Below are 10,421 nucleotides of genomic sequence, written 5' to 3' on the forward strand. Positions count from 1 at the left end.
TGTCCTTTACCTTCCTTTTACCCACAGGATAATCTGTTTTGTTTAATTTTTCTCCAGATATCCTAGTATATATATTTTTTCTGATGCTTGGTAACCACTTAAGTGTTGACCACCTAGACCTTCAATAAAAGCAAATTAATCTGGGTAAACTTAATTTATTGGTGTCATCTGCTCAAATATGACAGTAAGCATCTAGCAACAAGGAGGTTAAATATGAAGGAAAATAATGCATATCAGACTCTCTTAGAAGAAAATAATATATGGGTTGGAGGCGTTCTCATTGAGAACCAATGTTAGAGTTGTCTGAGTCAGTATATATGACTTGAGTCACTGTCTTCTAGATTTGTGAAAATTCCAATTTGCTTTTAACTTCTTGAATGTGTTAATTCCCTGAACTTTGTAGAGATTAGGAGTTTTCATCACCTCCTAGAACTGGATGCACCTACTGATTTTGATCTCTGCTGACTAACAAGACTAGAATTTTTCATCAAAGTGGCTCATTTAGATTGTTCTGTTGGTACAAAATTTCCTCAAAATTCCCATGCAATTTTGAGTTACATTAAAAAACTTTAAGCTCTGCCCTTTCCTTACACTGTTTCAAGGTACAACCAAAAGGAGAATCTACGGAATATGGGATACGAGGGTAGCGGGGCACAAACAATAATTGCCTTTCTTTTTGGCTGACCTGAAGGTTTGCCTCTAACAGTCAAGGCCGTTTCATGATTACATTAGGTACCGCCACTCAAGATGCAGCCCATTAAACTATTGTGTGTCTTATCTCACTAATGAATACTACGTCTGAAAATGTTATCAGCTGGGCACAGTGGCTCACATCTGCAATCCCAGCACCTTGGGCAGCAGAGGCAAGAGGATCACTTGAGTCCAGGACTTCTAGACCAGCCTGAACAACATAGTGAGACTTTGTCTCTACAAAAAAAAAAAAAAGAAAAACAAAATTAGCTGAATAGGGTGGTGCACATCTGTAGTCCCATCTACTCGGGAGGCTGTGGTGGGAGGACTGCCTCAGGAGATGGAGGCTGCAGTGAGCTGTGATTGTGCCACTGCACTCTAGCCTGGACAACAGAGACCCTATCTGGAAAAAAGCAATAATAAAGAAAGAAAAGAAAATGTTATCCAATATTGTTCATTGATTAGCCACACATGAAAATTAATGAGACTGAACACCTGCTGCTAGTTTTGCTGTGTCACACCAGTGTGCCACCAAAGTTCAGGTTAGCAGGTTTGGTCAGTTGATTATTGCAGTGGGAGCTAAATGTGCTAAACTATATAATTTTGGCCCATTCCAATTTAATTCTATGTAAACTATACCATGGAACTGTGACAGTATGAAGAATCACAATGAAAGGATTATAAAGGATCATAGTAAAAGGACCATGAAGGATCCTGACAAAAAGAAAATAGATATTAGTAAAGTCTCTGCTCAATATAATTTTATAAAGCCCATATCTGAGAGCATTTACCATAATGCGGCCCACAGCTGAAAAACCTATTGGTACTTTTTTTTCTTCTTTTACTTTTTGCTTTTGTCTAAAAAAAAGAGATTAGGTCAAGTGTAGTGGTGCATGCCTATAGTCCCAGCAACTTTGGAAGCTGAGGTGGGAGAATTGCTTGAGCACAGGAGTTTGAGGCCAGCCTGGGGAACATAGCGAGACTCTGCATCAAAGGGAGAGAGAGAGAGAGGAAGAGCGAGCCACATGTCATTCAACTGCGCTGACCAAGGCATAATTTTTCATCTTCCTTTACCCATAATTTTGAAGAGATACCAGATGTAAACTGTTTTATTGTCCCACTCCCTATGTTTCATTTGTAAACCCTGCTTTTTCTGGACTTCTATAAAGTCTGTCTGGCTGTGAGCCTAGGATACACTGCTTACACTAGTTGCATGGAGCTCCAGGCAGGAGTATGTCAGTGATAAAAGAGTTGAAAAGTTTACCCTGAAATCCATTTAGCTCTGCTGACAAACATGACTGGAACAAACAAGGTCCCAAGAGCCCAGGCAACTTTGAAAGGAAAGAGTCAGAGCCCATGTTTCAATTTCCCAAGCTTTGGTCCTAGTGTTGTGAAGCACCCTGTGAGTCCTTCACTCATTCCCTGCTTTTTTATTTACTAGCTATGCAAATTTTAGTGAATTAATTTATGGAAAATGAAGATAATTGCCGCTACTTCATCAGGAGTAAGAGTAAAATGAGATTTAGTAAAGTACTCTGTGCACAGTCAAGTACATTTTTAGGTGCTCATTACTTGTTAGTGACCTTCCTCCCTTCATAGTGTCACTTGAGTGTGTTATCATTGCACAACACAAGCAGTCCCATAACTTATACATGCACAACTCACATATGCCCCGTACTTATCAGTAGCTGCTTGTAGACATGAAAAAGCCTCCTTCCCCTCCGGAACCCACAGAGGCTTTCCCCCTCATCCTTTACCCCTGCTAACCTGTCTACAGACTCAACCCCTGCACCACCCACCACCATCCTTGCTCTTGAGCCCGCATCCTGGAACCAGGGACTCCAATCTGCCCCAGGCAGAGCTGGTAGAAGACAGGAGAGGAAGAAAGAGAGAAGACAAGGGAAGGAGAAGACAGGGCTTCCTCCCCTTCCCCAACCCTCCACTTCAGTACTGCTTTCAGGACAGCTAAGGGAGGGAGGAAGGCAAACAGGACAGAGAAAAGGCCATGGAGAAAACCTTCTCCCATTTTTCTCAGCAGAGACTCAGCCAGGGCTTGGGCGTGGAAGCAGCCATTCCAATGCCAGGGGAAGGATTCTCTGGTTCCCAATTCTGATCTCTGAGAACAATCTACAAACTTTTTGGAACATGGTCCTTTATAAATAGATACTATTTATATTCCACCTTATGTTTCAGTATGCATATGTTTATAGTTCTATATTGAAGAATATTGTTTTCTATCATACACTAAATATAGCCACTTTAGTCCATCAGTATAATTATTTACATTTGATTACAATTACATTGTAATTATTTACATAAGCACCATTGTTTTAATCATTTTAGAAACCAATTATCTTTATTATCTCACATTTTATAATCACATTTCAATACTTTTATTGTTAATGCAATTACTATTACAAATGTCCAAAGTACCTATATACATATGCTTATGAAATTATACATAAGAAATTATATATTAATATATTATGTAAAATACATATTTTACATATATATGTAATATTACACACCATACGAAAAAAGACACAAAAAGACTAAAAGAAAGTAGTAAAATGTTAACAATGGGAATAGAATTATGGGCTAGTTTAGAATTGTTTCTACTTCTCTAAAGTTTCCAAATGTCATGTTACATTACTTTTATAATTGGAAGAATAAACAAAATTATATATTTTAATATATTCATGCCTGCTAACCATGAAGTCCTGACTAAAATAAAGCAATGGCAATTTTGGAGCACATGTTTCAAATTTTGATTTTGAAAAACAGGGATACCTATTACAATACTTTTAAATACAACAGGAATTTGGAAATTGTCATAGTAAAACCCCACAATTAAGAGACTTTAAAAAGATATCTTCCCAGAGGTTATCTGTGGTGGGAGAAAAATCTAGCTAATTCCTAGAAAAACAAACCCCTATCTAGATACACAGCTCAAGTGACGGGAAGTGTCACCTGGTAAAGTCTTCCAGTCTTGGTGAATTTCCTGATTTTAAGACACACATACAGTTTCGTTATTTCTGAGGTGTATACATGTTTTTAATTAAAAATTCTTTGTAATATCAGTGTTCCCATCAGAGCTATACTTGCAGCAGACGGTGTGAATGCAGGTAATTAAGGAGAGTTAGTCTCAGCACTCATGGTCATGGGCGCTGTCTCTGTGGGGCTGTCACTCACTCAGAGTTCTAGGGCTGCCTCCTCCCCAGAACACAGCACCACGATACAGACTCCCTCACAGTTGCTGCAAGGATCCCATCAGATCGTGCCTACTAAAGGGCACCATTTGAACTGGTCGCCTCTGTGGTGGCTGTGGCTTCTCTGTCTCTCTTGCTGACAAATGAACCAATTCTAGGGGAGTGCACAGAGGCATGGGGTAGTGGACAGGACTCTGGTCAACAAGCTTGTGGAAGACACTCTAAAGCAAGAGAAGGACATAGAGAGTAACAAAGTCTTCTGATCCCAGAGACACTGATGGACAGAAAGGAGGCCTGGATAAAGGAAAGGTGCATTTGGAGGAGAACGTTTGCTTGTTTCCTTTCCCAAAGCCATGGAGACTTGAAGGGATCAAGTGACAGCATGTCCAGAGTGCTGAGGCAGAGCCATGGTATTTGGGACAATGAAGACAGAACAGTGGCTGGTAAACCTCTTTAAGAGACTTGCTCAGAAAGCCTCACCCAGCTCCTGTTTCTGCTCAGGGACTCCAGAGACTCCCTCAGGTGGGACCTGAGGACAGTGGGACACAGTGAGAGTCTCCAGTTCATTTGCCGGTGAAGATCTATGACTGCTGTGCCCCATTCCTCAGACTCCTAACTAAAATATTATGATAAGAAAGCTGCTGGCAGGGAGCGCCGGCAGAGAGGTTGTGTGTATTTTCCCAGGTGCAAGCTGGGATTAGAGCGAGGAGAAATATGAACTCTTTCGATAGAGCACCCAAGGCCAGTCATCGCATGGACATCTCCAGCCATGGGTTTAAAAGGCTGCTGTTGTGTCTGTGGGGCAAGACAAACAAACCCCTGAATGATTCAGACCTTGTAGAGGGATCAGATGCTCATTAGGGCTTGGGGATGTCAACAATAATCTTTCAAAGGAAAAATAAAGTGCTCATAAACTAAATTCCCTGGCTCACATTTCCCAAAGATCTAACCCAGACGGCTAATTGGTGAGCCACTTCACAATGGCCGTGTTTATGCCTTTTTGACCTTCCTTTTGTTTATTTAAAGATGTCTTCAATAAATCTCCACAAGAAGGAGGTTTCACTGACAGAGTCAGTATGGTCAGTGACGATCTCACAGGTCAAGCGACAGAAAGATTAGACTTGAATAGACAACAAAGAAAGGTTCAAAAACTTGAGGATGGAAACCAAAAATTATTTCAGTTGAATGAGAAATATTCACTCAATTTGAAATTCTCATGGATTTCTTTTAATGTATGTGACAAAACAGTCTGGGGTTTTAGCTTCCTATCTAATAAAGTAAAAGATACTTAATGACCACAAAAATTTCCATTTGTTAATATTACATAATTACTTTGAGACTGGACCACAATATTTCTAAATCCTTAATAATATTTTTAAATTTCAAGGCCAAAACAATAATAATAAAACTTTCAGAAATGTCTGCCCAGTGGTTCTAAGGGTTGTGAGATTTATTTTTAGGAAAGACTCTTGCTTTATTTTTGCATTCTCTATCTTAGAGATTAAAGGCAGATACTTTATGTCTTCAGTTAGCACCACATAATAGTGAATTCCTGCAAAAACTACTCTATTTACATAATGTAAAAATCTAATTTTAAAAATAAAGGGTACATTCCTAAAAAAAAAAAAATCATATGAGGCTGAGTGTGGTGGCTCATGCCTGTAATCCCAGCACTTTGGGAGGCCAAGGCAGGCAGATCACAAGGTCAGGAGTTTGAGAACAGCCTGACCAACATGGTGAAACCCCATCTCTACTAAAAATACAAAAATTAGCCAAGCGTCGTGGCATGCGCCTGTAATTCCAACTACTCAGGAGGCTGAGGCAGGAGAATCGCTTGAACCCAGGAGGCGGAGGTTGCAGTGAGCCGAGATCGTGACACTGCACTCCAGCCTGGGCAACACAGTGAGACTCCATCTCAAAAAAAAAAAAAAAAAAAATCATGTGAAGAAACTGGCCCTTTGCCCTTGGATGCTTGAAGACTGGTTTGTGGAACTGACATTATTAATGTCCAAGATAGAAGCATTGTAACTGAGTAAAGCAGCAAATTTCCAGGTGGTATCTATAGTATTTCCCTCTTGTATAGTAATAATATAGTGTATGTACTGAAAATATCTTCAGGAATGTCTAAACAAAAAGTGGACCAAAAAATCCCTTGAATGTGAGCCCTTTCCTGGTCCTATCTTACATGTTTCTGTGAAGCTTTCATTTTTAAGCTTTTCCAATCAGAAAAAAAAAAAAAAAAATTGAATAAAGATTTATACGTCGGCTATTATTTTGAGGCACTGACACTCTGGATATTGGAAATAGACTGAGTTTGATCATTGCATTTCAAAGTACAGATTTTCCCGCACAAACAAAACTAGAGGAGAGATGCCACGCAACGCAATTTATGCTAGAAAAGGCTTGGTCCTGCACGGAGGTAGCAGCTGCACGGTGAAACCTGCGTGCGGGAGGCGCACTACATCTCCACCCAGCGCCCCGCCTGGAACCGCCCCCGGAGCAAGGGAGCTGAGCTAGGGAAGGCCGAGGGTTTTGCCAGCAGGCCATTGTTAATAAAACTCATCACTCTGGGAATGTTCCGAGGCAGCCCAACCCTTGCCTGCCTAAGAAAATCAGCCTCTGTTCCTCAGTCTAAGCCCTTATCCAACGTCCACCTGCAAGACAAGTTCCTCAGGGATGAAGACGAGGAAAAGCACGTGGAGGATAGAGTAAAATACGTAGACTAAGAGAGAAAGTGGGATTAGGTGATGAAAGTGAGAGCCTCTTGGAAAAAAGTAGGAGAGAGGAGGATGAGGTGGGGCTTGGAGAAGGAAAGACCGCGGTGTGTGCGCGTGCGCGCGAGAAAGACTGGTGAAAGTAACAGATATTCGAAAGGCTAACTGGGTTGATGAATGGAATTCTACTCCGTTATTTTTGGAGTCATAAATTTTGCCCCTTGGACTGTGCTTCTTGAAGTGCAGCGTGCCTGGAGCCCGGGCCATGGGGCCACTCGGCTACTGATGCTGCGAGATCGAACCAGGACCCAGGAAGGGCCCTCTGGCTGCAGTGAGAGAGGGGGACACGGGACGACACGCAGTGTTCCCGGGAGGGGGTCATAGCGGCTGCAGGTGAGAAGTGCTGGGGACTGTCGAGATCACTGGACGCCCTCAGAAATGGTACTGCAGCTGGAGAAATCATTAATGAGGAAAGAAATAACCCAATTTCCAGGAGGCTGGGACAGGAGAATTGCTTGAACCCGAGAGCAGAGGTCGCGGGAGCAGAGATTGCGCCACTGCACTCAAACCTGGGCGACGGAGTGAGATTCCGTCTCAAAAAAAAAAAAAAAAAAAAGATCATCGAGGCTAGGAAGAAACTGCATCAACTAATGAGCAAAATAACCAGTGAATATCATAATGACAGGATCAAGTTCACACATAACAATATTAACCTGAATGTAAATGGACTAAATGCTCCAATTAAAAGACACAGACTGGCAAACTGGATAAAGAGTCAAGACCCATCAGTCTGCTGTATTCAGGAGACCCATCTCACATGCAGAGACATACATAGGCTCAAAATAAAGGGATGGAGGAAGATCTACCAAGCAAATGGAGAACAAAAAAAAGCAGGGATTGCAATCCTAGTCTCTGATAAAACAGACTTTAAACCATCAAAGATCAAAAGAGACAAAGAAGGCCATTACATAATGGTAAAGGGATCAATTCAACAGGAAGAGCTAACTCTCCTAAATATATATGCACCCAATACAGGAGCACCCAGATTCATAAAGCAAGTCCTTAGAGACCTACAAAGAGACTTAGACTCCCATACAATAATAATGGAGATTTCAACACTGCACTGTCAACATTAGACAGATCAACGAGACAGAAAGTTAACAAGGATATCCAGGAATTGAACTCATCTCTGCACCAAGCGGACCTAATAGACATCTATAGAACTCTCCACCCCAAATCAACAGAATATACATTCTTCTCAGCACCACATCGCACTTATTCCAAAATTGACCACATAATTGGAAGTAAAGCACTCCTCAGCAAATGTACAAGAACAGAAATTATAACAAACTGTCTCTCAGACCACAGTGCAATCAAACTAGAACTCAGGACTAAGAAACTCAATCAAAACCACTCAACTACATGGAAACTGAACAACCTGCTCCTGAATGACTACTGGGTACATAACGAAATGAAAGCAGAAATAAAGATGTTCTTTGAAACCAATGAGAACAAAGATACAACATACCAGAATCTCTGGGACACATTTAAAGCAGTGTGTAGAGGGAAATTTATAGCACTAAATGCCCACAAGAGAAAGCAGGAAAGATCTAAAATTGACACTTTAACATCACAATTAAAAGAACTAGAGAGGCAAGAGCAAACACATTCAAAAGCTAGCAGAAGGCAAGAAATAACTAAGATCAGAGCAGAACTGAAGGAGATAGAGTCACAAAAAACCCTCCAAAAAATCAATGAATCCAGGAGTTGGTTTTTTGAAAAGATCAACAAAATTGACAGACCGCTAGCAAGACTAATAAAGAAGAAAAGAGAGAGGAATCAAATAGACGCAATAAAAAATGATAAAGGGGATATCACCACCGACCCCACAGAAATACAAACAACCATCAGAGAATACTATAAATGCCTCTACGCAAATCAACTAGAAAATCTAGAAGAAATGGATAATTTCCTGGACACTTACACTCTCCCAAGACTGAACCAGGAAGAAGTTGAATCCCTGAATAGACCAATAACAGGCTCTGAAATTGAGGCAACAATTAATAGCCTACCCACCAAAAAAAGTCCAGGACCAGATGGATTCACAGCTGAATTCTACCAGAGGTACAAGGAGGAGCTGGTACCATTCCTTCTGAAACTATTCCAATCAATAGAAAAAGAGGGAATCCTCCCTAACTCATTTGATGAGGCCAACATCATCCTGATACCAAAGCCTGGCAGAGACACAACAAAAAAAGAGAATTTTAGACCAATATCCCTGATGAACATCGATGCAAAAATTCTCAATAAAATACTGGCAAACCGGATTCAGCAGCACATCAAAAAGCTTATCCACCATGATCAAGTGGGCTTCATCCCTGGGATGCAAGGCTGGTTCAACATTCGCAAATCAATAAATGTAATCCAGCATATAACAGAACCAAAGACAAGAACCACATGATTATCTCAATAGATGCAGAAAAGGCTTTTGACAAAATTCAACAGCCCTTTATGCTAAAAACGCTCAATAAATTCGGTATTGATGGAACGTACCTCAAAATAATAAGAGCTATTACGACAGACCCACAGCTAATATCATACTGAATGGGCAAAAACTGGAAAAATTCCCTTTGAAAACTGGCACAAGACAGGGATGCCCTCTCTCAACACTCCTATTCAACATAGTGTTGGAAGTTCTGGCTAGGGCAATCAGGCAAGAGAAAGAAATCAAGGGTATCCAGTTAGGAAAAGAAGAAGTCAAATTGTCCCTGTTTGCAGATGACATGATTGTATATTTAGAAAAACCCATCGTCTCAGCCCAAAATCTCCTTAAGCTGATAAGCAACTTCAGCAAAGTCTCAGGATACAAAATTAATGTGCAAAAATCACAAGCATTCTTATACACCAGTAACAGACAAGCAGAGAGCCAAATCAGGAATGAACTTCCATTCACAATTGCTTCAAAGAGAATAAAATACCTAGGAATCCAGCTTACAAGGGATGTAAAGGACCTCTTCAAGGAGAACTACAAACCACTGCTCAGTGAAATCAAAGAGGACACAAACAAATGGAAGAACATACCATGCTCACGGATAGGAAGAATCAATATCGTGAAAATGGCCATACTGCCCAAGGTTATTTATAGATTCAATGCCATCCCCATCAAGCTACCAATGACTTTCTTCACAGAATTGGAAAAAACGGCTTTAAAGTTCATATGGAACCAAAAAAGAGCCCGCATTGCCAAGACAATCCTAGGTCAAAAGGACAAAGCTGGAGGCGTCATGCTACCTGACTTCAAACTATACTACAAGGCTACAGTAACCAAAACAGCATGGTACTGGTACCACAACAGAGAACTAGACCAATGGAACAGAACAGAGTCCTCAGAAATAATACCACACATCTACAGCCATCTGATCTTTGACAAACCTGACAAAAACAAGAAATGGGGAAAGGATTCCCTATTTAATAAATGGTGCTGGGAAAATTGGCTAGCCATAAGTAGAAAGCTGAAACTGGATCCTTTCCTTACCCCTTATACGAAAATTAATTCAAGATGGATTAGAGACTTAAATGTTGACCTAATACCATAAAAACCCTAGAAGAAAATCTAGGTAGTACCATTCAGGACATAGGCATGGGCAAGGACTTCATGTCTAAAACACCAAAAGCAACGGCAGCAAAAGCCAAAATTGACAAATGGGATATGATTAAACTAAAGAGCTTTTGCACAGCAAAAGAAACTACCATCAGAGTGAACAGGCAACCTACAGAATGGGAGAAAATTTTTGCAATCTACTCATCT

The 10,421-nt window shown here is 40.7% G+C and overlaps 1 pseudogene across 1 annotated transcript in view; it reads left to right on the forward strand.

Moving 5' to 3' along the window:
• Positions 1 to 6,625, forward strand: part of LOC117072232 — a 58,051-nt pseudogene extending 51,426 nt beyond the window's left edge. Inside the window, exon 3 of the transcript XR_004432728.1 lies at positions 6,323 to 6,625. The product of XR_004432728.1 is annotated as a T-complex protein 1 subunit alpha-like (transcript). The remainder of the gene's footprint in view (positions 1 to 6,322) is intronic.
• The last annotated feature ends 3,796 nt before the right edge of the window (positions 6,626 to 10,421 follow it).

The sequence above is a fragment of the Trachypithecus francoisi genome, unplaced genomic scaffold, assembly GCF_009764315.1.
Source record: "Trachypithecus francoisi isolate TF-2019V2 unplaced genomic scaffold, Tfra_2.0 Lachesis_group4, whole genome shotgun sequence".
Classification (NCBI taxonomy): domain Eukaryota; kingdom Metazoa; phylum Chordata; class Mammalia; order Primates; family Cercopithecidae; genus Trachypithecus; species Trachypithecus francoisi.